Below are 12032 nucleotides of genomic sequence, written 5' to 3'. Positions count from 1 at the left end.
TTGTAACTTTGATGCATTATAGGCTCTTGAACTTTGTTATTTGTGAGCCCTAGTTAATTTAGGCTCTTATGCTTTGGTTATTTTGTTTTGATGCTTGCAAAGTATACTTGAAACTTTGGTCATTTTGAATCTTTAATGCTTGCAATGTTTTTTTTTATTAGATGAAGTGGTAATCCACTGAAATTAAACTCAGATATAATTGTGAGATCCCGGGTTCGAACCCGGGTCACGATGTCGACCTAACAATTTTGGCATTTTTGGCAGTTGAGCTAGGACTTATGGGATTAATGCTTGCGATGTTAGTTGTAAGTATTTTATGATGAATTTTATTATTTTAAAAGGGAAGACTCAATTTGGATCTTGACAATTTTTTCGAGGCACAATTTAGTCATCAACAAAAAATAATACCAAAATAGTCCCTGCCATTTATATATCGGGGACAAATTAGTCTTTATGTTGTAATGAGCAATAGATCGCAAGTGCACGGTTCTATCGTCGTAATAAAAATATCGATCCCTGCACAAGAAACATATTGTATCATAAGAATGAACATATATATTAAAACCATGTTGATTCATTACAGGAATAAATAACCAAATTCCAAATCTTTAATTTCTTTTTCCTATGGAAAAATCCTTTTTAAAATCATATCTAAAGGTGAGGTATGTTGGAACAAGCGCATGAGGGTGTCCTAAATCAATAAGGTCTGATCTATATATTGTCATGATGATTTACCATTACTAAAATCCCAATTACCTTATATTACCTCAAACCCCTTTGGACTATTCTTATGTTTCAAGGGTTCTTATTCAATCTTATAGTTCTGACATCTCACTTCAACTCTCGATTCTTGGATCGATGTATTAGATACATCATGTTCTTATAGTTTATTGTGCTTATATCAAACCACTATAATTCCATTTTAGACTTATAATCACCTTATTCTATTTGCCACTATCAACTTCACCTCTTGGATCCTTCGTTGATACTTAAAATTGACTAATTATAAACTTGTGATAACATAAAAAACTGCTCAATATGTTCATGGTGAGCATAACCAGAAAATAAAATAAAATAAAAGACAAGAAATAGAAAAACTTAACTTAGATAAAATGAGAGCACAAAACCATTGAGTTTCACATAGCATATAATGATCCATCATTTACAAAATTACCAACAAAAAAAATTAGAAACAAATGTGGGTAACCAGTACCGAGTACCCAATCCAATCTGAAAATTGGCGATTTGACCCAAACTGGCCAAATACTACAATAGATGATTTTTATAGCAAATCCAAATCAAGATTCTCTCTATGATCCAATTTCCTATTTTGAAAAAAATCCTTAGTCATAAGGGTTTCATCAGAATGGATATCTTCAATAATTCTTAATGTTGATCAAGTTTGCTTTGTTCCGGGTAATACATGTTCTTGCTTCCTCTATCAAATTTTTGTAATGTGCATGGACTGTCAACGAAAATTATGTGAAGTTATGATTGGTATGGTGTGTGGAGAAATAAATCATTGGATTCCGTTGTTGGTTGTATTCTCTTGAAACAAAAGTAATGAAAAGGGAATATGTAAATTTAGGGTTTCGAAGAGTGGAGTAATTTTTAAATTATAAGAGAAAAAACAATAATTATACTATTTATTAAGAAAAATAAAATATTTCGTCACGAAAAAGAAAAACATCATAGAGTATTTCTTTTGTTTTATTCTTAAAATAAGTTTTCTAGAAAAGATGTAAAAACAATTTTTATTGATTATAGTTTATTGAGAAAAGATGAGAGAGTAAATTAAAATATTAAGTGCAATTGCTTATAAAAAAAAAAACCTATTAAGTGTAATTAGTAGGCATGTCAAAAAATATATATTTGTTTAGGAAAAAAAAATTTAAGCAAACGGGACGCATAATAAAACTGTGACACCTTAAGTTAATTGAAATTAAAAAGAAAATGATTAAAAAAAAAAAAAACAAACATTTTAAAAGGTAAACGAACCATAAATCCTAAGATAGAGTAAATCAATCAGACACCACTTGCAGAAACCAGCGAATTTGTGAACGAGTCTAAAACTGAATGGCAAAAAAATGAGGTTTATCTTAGAAATGAGTATTGGGCCTAACTCATCCTTACAAAACTGGCTTGTAAGGTGAGGATTGCCTCTAGTATATAAACACTTAGTCAGGCCATCTCTCAACCGATGTGGAACTCTTAACACACCCCCTCACGCCCAGCACTATTGGGCTTGGTGGGTGGATATAAACGGTAGGTGGCCCGATAGCGGAAACCTGATAACAGGTGGCCCAACGGATCGTGGAGAGGCTCTGATACCATCTTAGAAATGAGTATTGGGCCTAACTCATCCTTACAAAACCGGCTTGTAAGGTGAGGATTGCCTCTAGTATATAAACACTTAGTCAGGTCATATCTCAACCGATGTGGGACTCTTAACACACCCCCTCACGCCCAGCACTATTGGGCTTGGTGCGTGGATATAAACGGTAGGTGGCCCGATAGCGGAAACCTGATAACAGGTGGCCCAACGGATCGGGGAGAGGTTCTGATACCATCTTAGAAATGAGTATTGGGCCTAACTCATCCTTACAAAACCGACTTGTAAGGTGAAGATTGCCTCTAGTATATAAACACTTAGTCAGGCCATATCTCAACCGATGTGGGACTCTTAACAGTTTATTAGTTGACAACCACCAACGTTGGATATTTGATCATGGAAATCTAATCCGACCGCCACCACGGTATTGACTCAAAACACCAACAAATTGGTGTAACATCAACAGCAAAAGATGGGACAAAAGAAAATCCAAGCGACGATCTCCATGAGTCCAAATGAATCTAGATCCAAGATGATAGTCTGAAAACGCTTCAAAAATAGAACAGTTGATGACGGACAATTATGTGATGTTTTTAGTAGTAATTTAGGGTAATTTTAATAGCAGTTGAAGCCCAAAAGCAAGCAAATACCTGGAAAAGTGAAGTTACTTGGCCCAGAAGCAAAAAAAGTAGAAAAAGCAGCAACAAAGGCCAAAAACATAATAAATAGTGCAGCCACGTACCTACAATGAGATCCCAACGTGGCGCGATGAGAATGCGGTTTAAATTGAAGAAAATCTGCAACAAATCTTTATCATAGTACCACGATGACTTGTCATCGTGGCACGATGAAAGGCGGTTGAAGAAAACATAAAATCTGGAGAAGATCTTCCATCGTACCACGATATGATCCATCGTAGCCATGATGAGGCAAAATTACATGCCATCGTGGCCACGATGGGTGCGATGGACGCGCAGAAAAAGCTCAAACCCAGCTGAAAAACTATAAATAGAGCTTTCCTCCTCCACTATTATTCATTCAGAAATATTCAGAGACATTGAATATTCACTCTAGAGTTAGGAGAACTCTAAGGAGGAGGCAAGGAGGTCAAGGAACTCCAAGGCCAATAAGGTTCTTTTCTTTCTGTCTTTGTAATTTATTTTTCCTAGGTTAGGTGGAGTCGAGGAACTCCCTTACGAATGCTTGGTTTTGTATAATTTTGGTATAAATTCAATTGTTTCTATTTTCAAACTCTTTTATCGTCTGGTTTTATATTTATTTTAATACTAATCACATTAGAATAAAATCTAAGGAGCTAGTGGATATCAGATAGGAAACGAAGCTAGTAAACCCGAACTAAGGACGGTGTATTATGGCCAAGATGAGACCATTAAATTCAGTATCTGAGGTCTTAGTATAGGATTAGAATGAACGATAATTTCTACCTGAGGCGGAGTTAGGACTAGTTAGAGGCACACGTGAGAGCTTGTGACACATCGAGCCTTAAAGATAATGATACCAACGTTTGTAACAAAAAAGTGGAACCGGCTGGGGCAAGGATATTTAAGGAGAGTAAAGGTAACCTTAACTAGGCTTTGAACATTTTGTAATAGAAATAGGGAATGAGTGCTTCTGAACCTATTTTCAATAGTCTAATTCTGATAGAGGGAAACAAGGGAATAACCACCAAGCAGGAGTAACGGAGGGATTCGACCACACTTAACCACCCCGCGTGGACACACACGCACTTTTATTTTCCTGTTATTTATTTATTCAGTAATTTAAATTCCTGCACTTTATTTTATCAGCACAGCACAACTATCTCCAAACACCAAAGCGAATGAAAACGATCTAAATTCCTAAGCGAAACTAGTAATTTTGGCAAAATCCTTGTGGAGAATGATAACTTATCACTTTATTACTTGGTTGCGATTTTGTGCACTTACAGAACCACCATCAGCAGTCCACCGCCAAAATGGGGACAACTGCTTAGTCTGACCCTTAAGGGGTTAAAGGGTGTCACCAACGACATAAAAGCCCAGTGTGACCTTAAATGTTGGTGCGAAAGAGCTCATTGCATCACCACCGGTCTAGATCTACACTGTGAAGTTGGGGTTTGGATTTATGGGTGGAGGCAGTGCGACTAGTTAGAGAAACAAAATGATTTATGCAGAAAGGGAAGAGAGTGAGTTTCAGTTTTCGTTTTATTCCAAATAACCTCTGTTTAAGAGATTCTAAGTTAAGAGAGATAAAAATATAATTTGATATAGGCGGGGTGGGTAAGAAAACGGGTTCGAGGTAGGTATTAGTGTCCAAATTATCTGCCCTATCTTTTGGAATCAACGAAAACCCAAACTCAAACTCAGTGAATCTTCAGATTTTCCTCATCAAACTTGAGGCAGGTTTTCACAGGTACGAATTTTGTTGTCATTCCTAGCAATTAACATTTAATTCATGAGAATAAGTGAAAAAAATTCTTGAAAAAGATAAATTAACAATTCTTCAAAAAAAAAAATTGAAAAAGATAAATGTTGATTTTTTTTCTTTGATAATTTGAGACAAAGAAAATGATTTTTTTTTCCTCTTATAATTTAAGACATGGGAATAAAAATTTTACTTTACACTCACATTTATGCCTATTCCCCAAATCACATGATATTACAAAACTACTCTTAATTTGAACATACTAAAATAACTTTCTTCTTCCAAAAATCACACACCCCCCTTCTAGATAAAAGATCCAGACAAAAAGTAAGTGGGCTAAACTTTTCAGATGTTTTGAAAGATTCGATTTAAATACAAGATGTTTTGAAATTCAAATGATACTGTATGAATATTCTAATTAGACCTTTTGAAAATAAAACATCTAATTAACTATTTCCTCTCCCTTGAAATCATGAAAGGATATAAAATAATAATTCTTATCATTTGGAAAGTTTTCTATGTGTTCTCTATACAATGTGTGCTAAAGGATCACAACTTATTGATATGCTTAAGAGACATTCGTTAATTATTTTAATTTTATTTATGTTCTTTACAACTTCATATATAAGCATTAAAAACTATTTAATTGATGTAACGGGAGAATGAACATTATAAATTATAAAGTGATAGAGCTATTTTGTTACATGCAAAGCGGGGAAATATGGTTAAAATTATCGAGTTTGTTTATGTTATGATTATGATTCTCACCCTATTTCTTATTGCAACAAACATTGAAGGTACGCCATTTTTTATTCTTTCCAAATTTTCTTCTTTACTTCGTACACAATATTTCATCTCATTTTAATTACATTATTTTATTCTCTTGTTTCATTTCAGCAATATCAAGATTTGCTTATAAACAATGTGTAAGTGATGCAGATTGTCCCAAAAAAATGTGTCGTTATCCTGAGAACGCAAAGTGTGTGTACCAATCCATATGTAAATGTGTTGGACCGAAGTTCATCGAAAAATTATTCATATAACATGTAAATATGCATGATTTTTTTTTTGTACTGTTTTAATTAAATAAAATGATCTTTTTATTTCTTTTTAATTATTAGGAATAAATCATTAGAATATGAAGAAAAGAGTAGTTTTGATGCATATAATGGTGCCTTGAAGTCGGATCTCTCTGGACCTGAGATTTGCATGGTAAGGGATTTTCAGGTCATTGAATCCAGAACGTTAGTTTGGACCTGAGAAGGTCTTTCAGTGCTCATTAGGAAGGCAGAAGGCAAGGGTGATATTTATGGGAAGAAAATTTGCATGTGGCCTCCTATCATTTCACGTCTTATATTTGCTAATGATTGTTTTCTCTTCTTTAGAGCATCAGATAATGAAGTTATGATCATGAAAAATATTTTAGTGACTTTCGAAGCAGCGTCTGATAAATATCATGGATTGCCATCTATGGTTGGTCGGAGCAGAAAACAATTTGATTCATTAAGGATAGAATTTGGAAGAAAATGTATTCTTGGAGTAGCAGGTGTTTATCACAAGCAGGCGGAGAAATTTTGATTAAATCAGTTCTTCAATTGATTTCATCCTATATAATGAGTATTTTCTTAATTCCATCAACTTTATGTTCTAAAATTGAACAAATTTTTCTGGGATCAATTAGCTATGCACAAAAATGCATGTGGCCTGCGAAAAAATATAAAAATGCATTTGTGAAAAAATTTAAAATGCATTCGAAAAATAGAATCTGAAGTATGTATTTGTGGGATTCGGATTCGGTGTTTCAAAATAATTGAAAATGAAATTAATTTGGAAACTAAAATCCGAAACATTGGAAGATACATAACAAAAAAAAATTATATCCCATTAAAATATACACTCAATAAAAATCTTAACATGTTTTATTAAAACCAACAACTTCAAACGATACATATTCATATTGGTATAGAATAAAAATTGACATAAAAACATATGTTTAGATGAAAAAATATAAATAAAACACAAACTAAAATCATATTAAATAAAATCCGGATTCTATAATCCAATTTTTTTAAAAAAAATTAACTTCAAAAAATAAATTCCAAATTAATTTATAGGGCAAACAGGAATTTTGAGGGGCTAAGGGAGAAAAATATAGGAGGAAAAAGAGAAATTTTCAAATATAGAGTGCTTCTTGTCAATTCTAATGGGCCTCTTCCCTTTAATCCAGTTTGCCCATTATTCCCATATGATTCTTCATGCTGAGAATTTGAGTTTGGTATGAGAATAGTATGATGTTTTCTCTGACCACCTCCCGTGAATTTTTTATATCCCTCAATATTCCAATTTTGTCCTTGCAAAAAAATTCGGTTCGCAGAAACCGAATTTTTACTAGTGCAAATTCAAAGTAAATTTCGGTTTTTAGAAACCGAAATTTGTTTTCAAGACAAAAAAAACTTCGGTTTCTACGAACCGAAGTTTTTTCAAGGGCAAAATTGGAAATTCATGGAGATAAAAGATTCACGGGGGGTGGGAAGAGAAAACATCGAATAGTATTGCACGACCTTTTAAACAAAGTGTGGAAAAATTAAGGGATTAGACAGCATAATTCTAAATCTTGATTTTAAAATGTTTTTGGAATTGAACAAATTAAGAGATAGGACAAAAATTGAAAAATATCTCTCATTAAACTACATTACAACTTGGGAACTACCATGAGCAAGAGCACCTTCATCCCGGCCCAATAGCACGTGCAATATGTGCGACAGTATCGGGCCTCCAAATTTTTGTAGAATTTTATGCTACAAAATTTTGAAGTCTTTTATTAATAGTTATATACAATCAATTTTCATTAAATAATATGTTTGCATCAATGGACTAGTGGTAAGTTGTGATGTTTGTGTGTGTAAGGCTGTGAAGCCCCGATACTTCAAAAATGGTGAAGTATCGTGTCCGATACGTACTCGATACCGATATTCGTCTGATAATTTTCGATACCCGTATCAGAGAAGTATCGATAATTAATATTATTTTTTTAAAAAATATAACCGATACGTGTCGGATACTTCTCCGATACGCGTATCGGAAAAGTATCGGCCAATTAATGCACTTTGATGATGGAAACGTAGGATACTATTCTGCAAGGTCCTTGGTTCAAATCCTCCCAACAATGTTTTTTTGCATAATTATTTTATGTTATTTACAATAATTATGTTGTGTCTAATGTTATTTATAATTTAAATAGAGCATGAGTTTTAATTTTTTTTTAAATAAAACATGATTCTTATTAAAAAAATGTGTTTTTTTTTTACTATTATGGGCCAAATTTTAATATTCAAGACGGACCTCCAAATACTCGGGGCCATCCCTGAGCAATTGGGAACTACCAATATACCGAAATGCATGTAGTCTTGACTCTTGATGAAGAGCAGGAATGGAGCTAGAGTGGATCAAAAGAGACCGTTCCTTTATCATTTCTATATTATTGGGTTTTTTTTTTTGTTACTATGATATAGATACACATTTTTACTGTCATTAGCAATGACGATCTCCATCGACCATCGAAACAAATACCTAATTCTTTTCATATATAAGAAACATGAATCAAATTTCTGACCAGCACCAGAGTCCATGACCCTAATTGATCAGCACATAAACATAATAATGTTTTGTAGTAATTTTTTTCAAAGAAATAAAATTAATAAGATATGGACAAATTAATAAAGTGGTGTGATCAAGTAGGTGGAATATTCATAAGAAGAAGCATAATATTGACGGTGGCAAATTAGCAGAGTATGGGATGGTGGATGGTCCAGGATGGAGACATTACTGATAATGATAATAACCCATATATATATATATATATATATATATATATATATATATATATATATATATATATATATATATATATATTTCACGTGAAATTGGTCATTTTCTGCTTGGATTCACTTCAATTAAATACTACACTACATCCATTAATAGTAGAACAAACACCCATTCCTAACTAACTAATTCAATGTATTATGGTTTTGATGAAAATAGCCCATCAATTATTCATTATGTTCACCTGGATCCTATACCTAAATGTTTTGTTTGATTCTCTTATTTTTTGCTTATACTTTTGGAAATATAAGTCTTGAAACAATGAGAAGAAAACAATTAACTACAATGATACAAGAATATAATACAGATATTTAAAAGGTGATGATGTTTGAGATGTGACATTTTAATTATTGGTTGATAAGTTTTTTTTTTACATAATTAGTGGTTAATGAGTTAAAAATAATCTCTCAATTTGCCCCCTATATTTGAAGCTATCAAAATATACTATGGAAAGGATAGTTTCAGTAATGTATTTCAGTTAAAACAAACTGCTAAGAATAATTTTCGGTAACTAATGAGGAGGGATTAAGAAATTATCAAATTATATAAGAGATTTTCTTCTATTTATATTTTAATCGATCGGAAGAAGCATTATGGGCCGTGATATGGGCCGTTGCTGTAATGTTGTTTCCCACAGTTATGACACAATTTTAATTTAGAGTCGTCCGGTCTAAAATATCTAACTGGGATCATTTTAACGGATTTTATAATTTTATTAATATGAACTGTTCGATTAATAATTAATGTTCGAGATTAAAAATAATGTGAAATTTTATGTTTAATTCAAAGCATGTTGAGGAGGATTAGAGCATACTGAGGGATCTAAAGAGAATTTTTCAAATAAAAACTTAAAAGTTTCTCAGCTTCCTTTGCCACAATCACCAATTTTTACTGTTATTACTTTGGGGTTTAGTCTAGCCCCAAAGTTTCATTTGTATCCTTATATTATTTTATTTAATATATTTTATTAGAGTACTTTTTAGGTAGCCTATTTGATATGTCAACATAATTGAGATGTCTTAGTTGTCACTTTGATATCTTTTTGCCTTTATTTTTTTAAAAAAATGAGCTTTCTAAAATGCTCCAAATTCCAAGCACCCAAAAATCACCCCTACTAAGGGACCATTTGAAATAGTTATTTTTGAACTTATGCAAAATAGATTATGCAAATAAATAAGTTTTTATGTTGATTTATAAGTTTCCACTAATAAAAACTGTATTATTTTAAGTTATTTTTTCACAAACTACCTCGACAAACTTGTAATAATACATATAAAATTATTTATTTGCAAAAATTGTTTGGATAAGTTAAATATTAAGTTGTTTCAAACGGACCCCAAGCTGTTTAATTATAGAATCTCTATTGAAAAAAATAATAATAATAATTGGCCTCTTTTCCACCATGTCATTAATTTTTTGTGCGTAAAGAGGATTTTAAGCCTCCATTTTTTTTCACTGCTCTAAATTCATCTTCATCATATCTTAAATATTTGCAATAACAGTTGCGTAACAATAAAACGTGTTAAAGTCCTTCAAAATGATGTCGATAACAGTTTGAGAATCTGAATAGCACAAAATTCTCTCATATCCCATGTCTTTATCATGCCTCAATTCATGATAAATCGCCATAAATTCAGGGAAAGTATTATCCGTCTCCTCATCGGAATAGGCCACCACACACAGTTATACCTTATACACCCAAACAACTCTCATCCAAATTCAAAATATATAGTCAACCTAACATGTAGGATGCCAAGTTATCCATCTAATAGGATTATTGCCAAGGATCTTTTTAATAGCAAAATCGGCCCTTCTCGATGATTTTACCTACAAATTTGAAGATGAAACTTCTTATTTTTGGTTTTCTCATTGGTTATTTAATGAATTGTTGTGCAAAAAAGTGGATTTTGTGGCTATCCAAGACAGTCAACTTCGAATCAAGAGTGTTTTTCTTTTTAAGAGTATGATTTGAAACAATATGACTAGCACATATAATAGGTATAACCATTGCAACTAATCAACATGAAAAGTGTATTTTCTCTCTTTTTTTTTTTGTATAAATTTTGATCTTTCTAAACCTAAGATTCATTGTTGTTGATCAACAGCTCCCAAAAGTGGGGTGGTGTGTACTTGCAAACACTTCAACAATTAAATACACGTAAAATCATGGTTTGAGGTTTTAGGGTTAGAGAGAGTGTGTGTGTGCGCGCGCGCACCTAGACCATGAGTTAGGTATTATAGTTAGTAAATTAAGCTTTTATGTCCTAGAACCTTATCATGGACAACTATCTCAATGGACAGTTGTACGGAGAATTAAGGGCAAGGAGGCAGACATTTGTGTGGTAGAAGGATTTGTGCATGCGTTTGAGTGTAAGATTGTTGTTTGAGTTGTGAAGAGTTTAACAGTGAGGAGTTTGAATAATATGAGACTATGCGAATTATAGTTTTGTCATTTTTTTTGTTCTTTTTTGTCATTATTATGATGTGCAATAATAATAATATATCCTAACAGACTTTGTTTAACATGAAAGAGTAGTTTAAGTAGTGCATGATACATCCCGTGAGTTTAACTCAGTTGGTAGGGACATCGCACTATATGTGCAGGAGTTCAGGTTCGAACTCTGGACACTCGACTTAGCCACTAGGCTACTTGACCATAAAAAAGTAGTGCATGATGCACATGTCATAAATTATATAAATTATGGATGATCTACACAATATAAACTTTCAATTCAACACTGAATTTTCTAAAATTTATATTAATTATAATGTTATTCATAACTTATAGAACATGTATCACTTGAACTACTCTTTCAAATTAAAACATTGCCATCATTTTAAATTTATTTTTTACAATGTTACTACTGAAAATCCAACCTAGAATTACCCCTAAACTCCTGGATTATATTTTTCAATTCATACTACTAATCGTCCCCACCTTGAAATTCAAAATATGCTTATTATGCATAAGAAACAAATAAAAGTATAAACAGAGAAAAAAATCCCATACTTCAATTTTCAGCCAGTCATTCATCCACCATTGGCTTTTTTGTCTTCATAATTGATTCTTTTGAAGATTGAATGGAAAGAAATAATCACAGATCGCATCCAAGCACTGTTCAACAGTGCTGCTTGCTTACATAAGCCAGATGAAATCATCTTATTATAATCAAATTAATATTACTATTTAATGTCAATATCCCACGGGAATCACGTTCCTCTCATCGCCAGTACATAATCATTTTTTATTTGATAACTATATAAAGCAAAAACGGCGTCGTATTAACGCTAAAATATTTAATTACATCTCACATGTTTTTTTTATAATCGATCTTAGTGGTTAGTCTTTATCAGGACTTGAACCTTGGATCTTCTATTCCTTAACTCTTAACTC

The 12032-nt window shown here is 32.3% G+C and overlaps 1 long non-coding RNA gene across 2 annotated transcripts; it reads left to right on the top strand.

The window, feature by feature from the left end:
* Window positions 1-5392: 5392 nt before the first annotated feature.
* On the top strand, window positions 5393-6394 carry LOC123916705. 2 transcript variants are annotated; one of them, XR_006812240.1, is made up of 3 exons: window positions 5399-5553; window positions 5654-5802; window positions 5878-6394. It is a non-coding gene; the product is annotated as an uncharacterized LOC123916705 (long non-coding RNA). The 2 variants fall into 2 exon arrangements; XR_006812239.1 differs by having other exon boundaries at window positions 5393-5553; window positions 5654-6394.
* The last annotated feature ends 5638 nt before the right edge of the window (window positions 6395-12032 follow it).

This window comes from Trifolium pratense, linkage group LG3 (assembly GCF_020283565.1).
Source record: "Trifolium pratense cultivar HEN17-A07 linkage group LG3, ARS_RC_1.1, whole genome shotgun sequence".
NCBI classification, from domain to species: Eukaryota; Viridiplantae; Streptophyta; class Magnoliopsida; order Fabales; family Fabaceae; genus Trifolium; species Trifolium pratense.
Note: the sequence above shows the minus strand (reverse complement) of the source record. Positions and strands in the feature narration are given on the sequence as shown.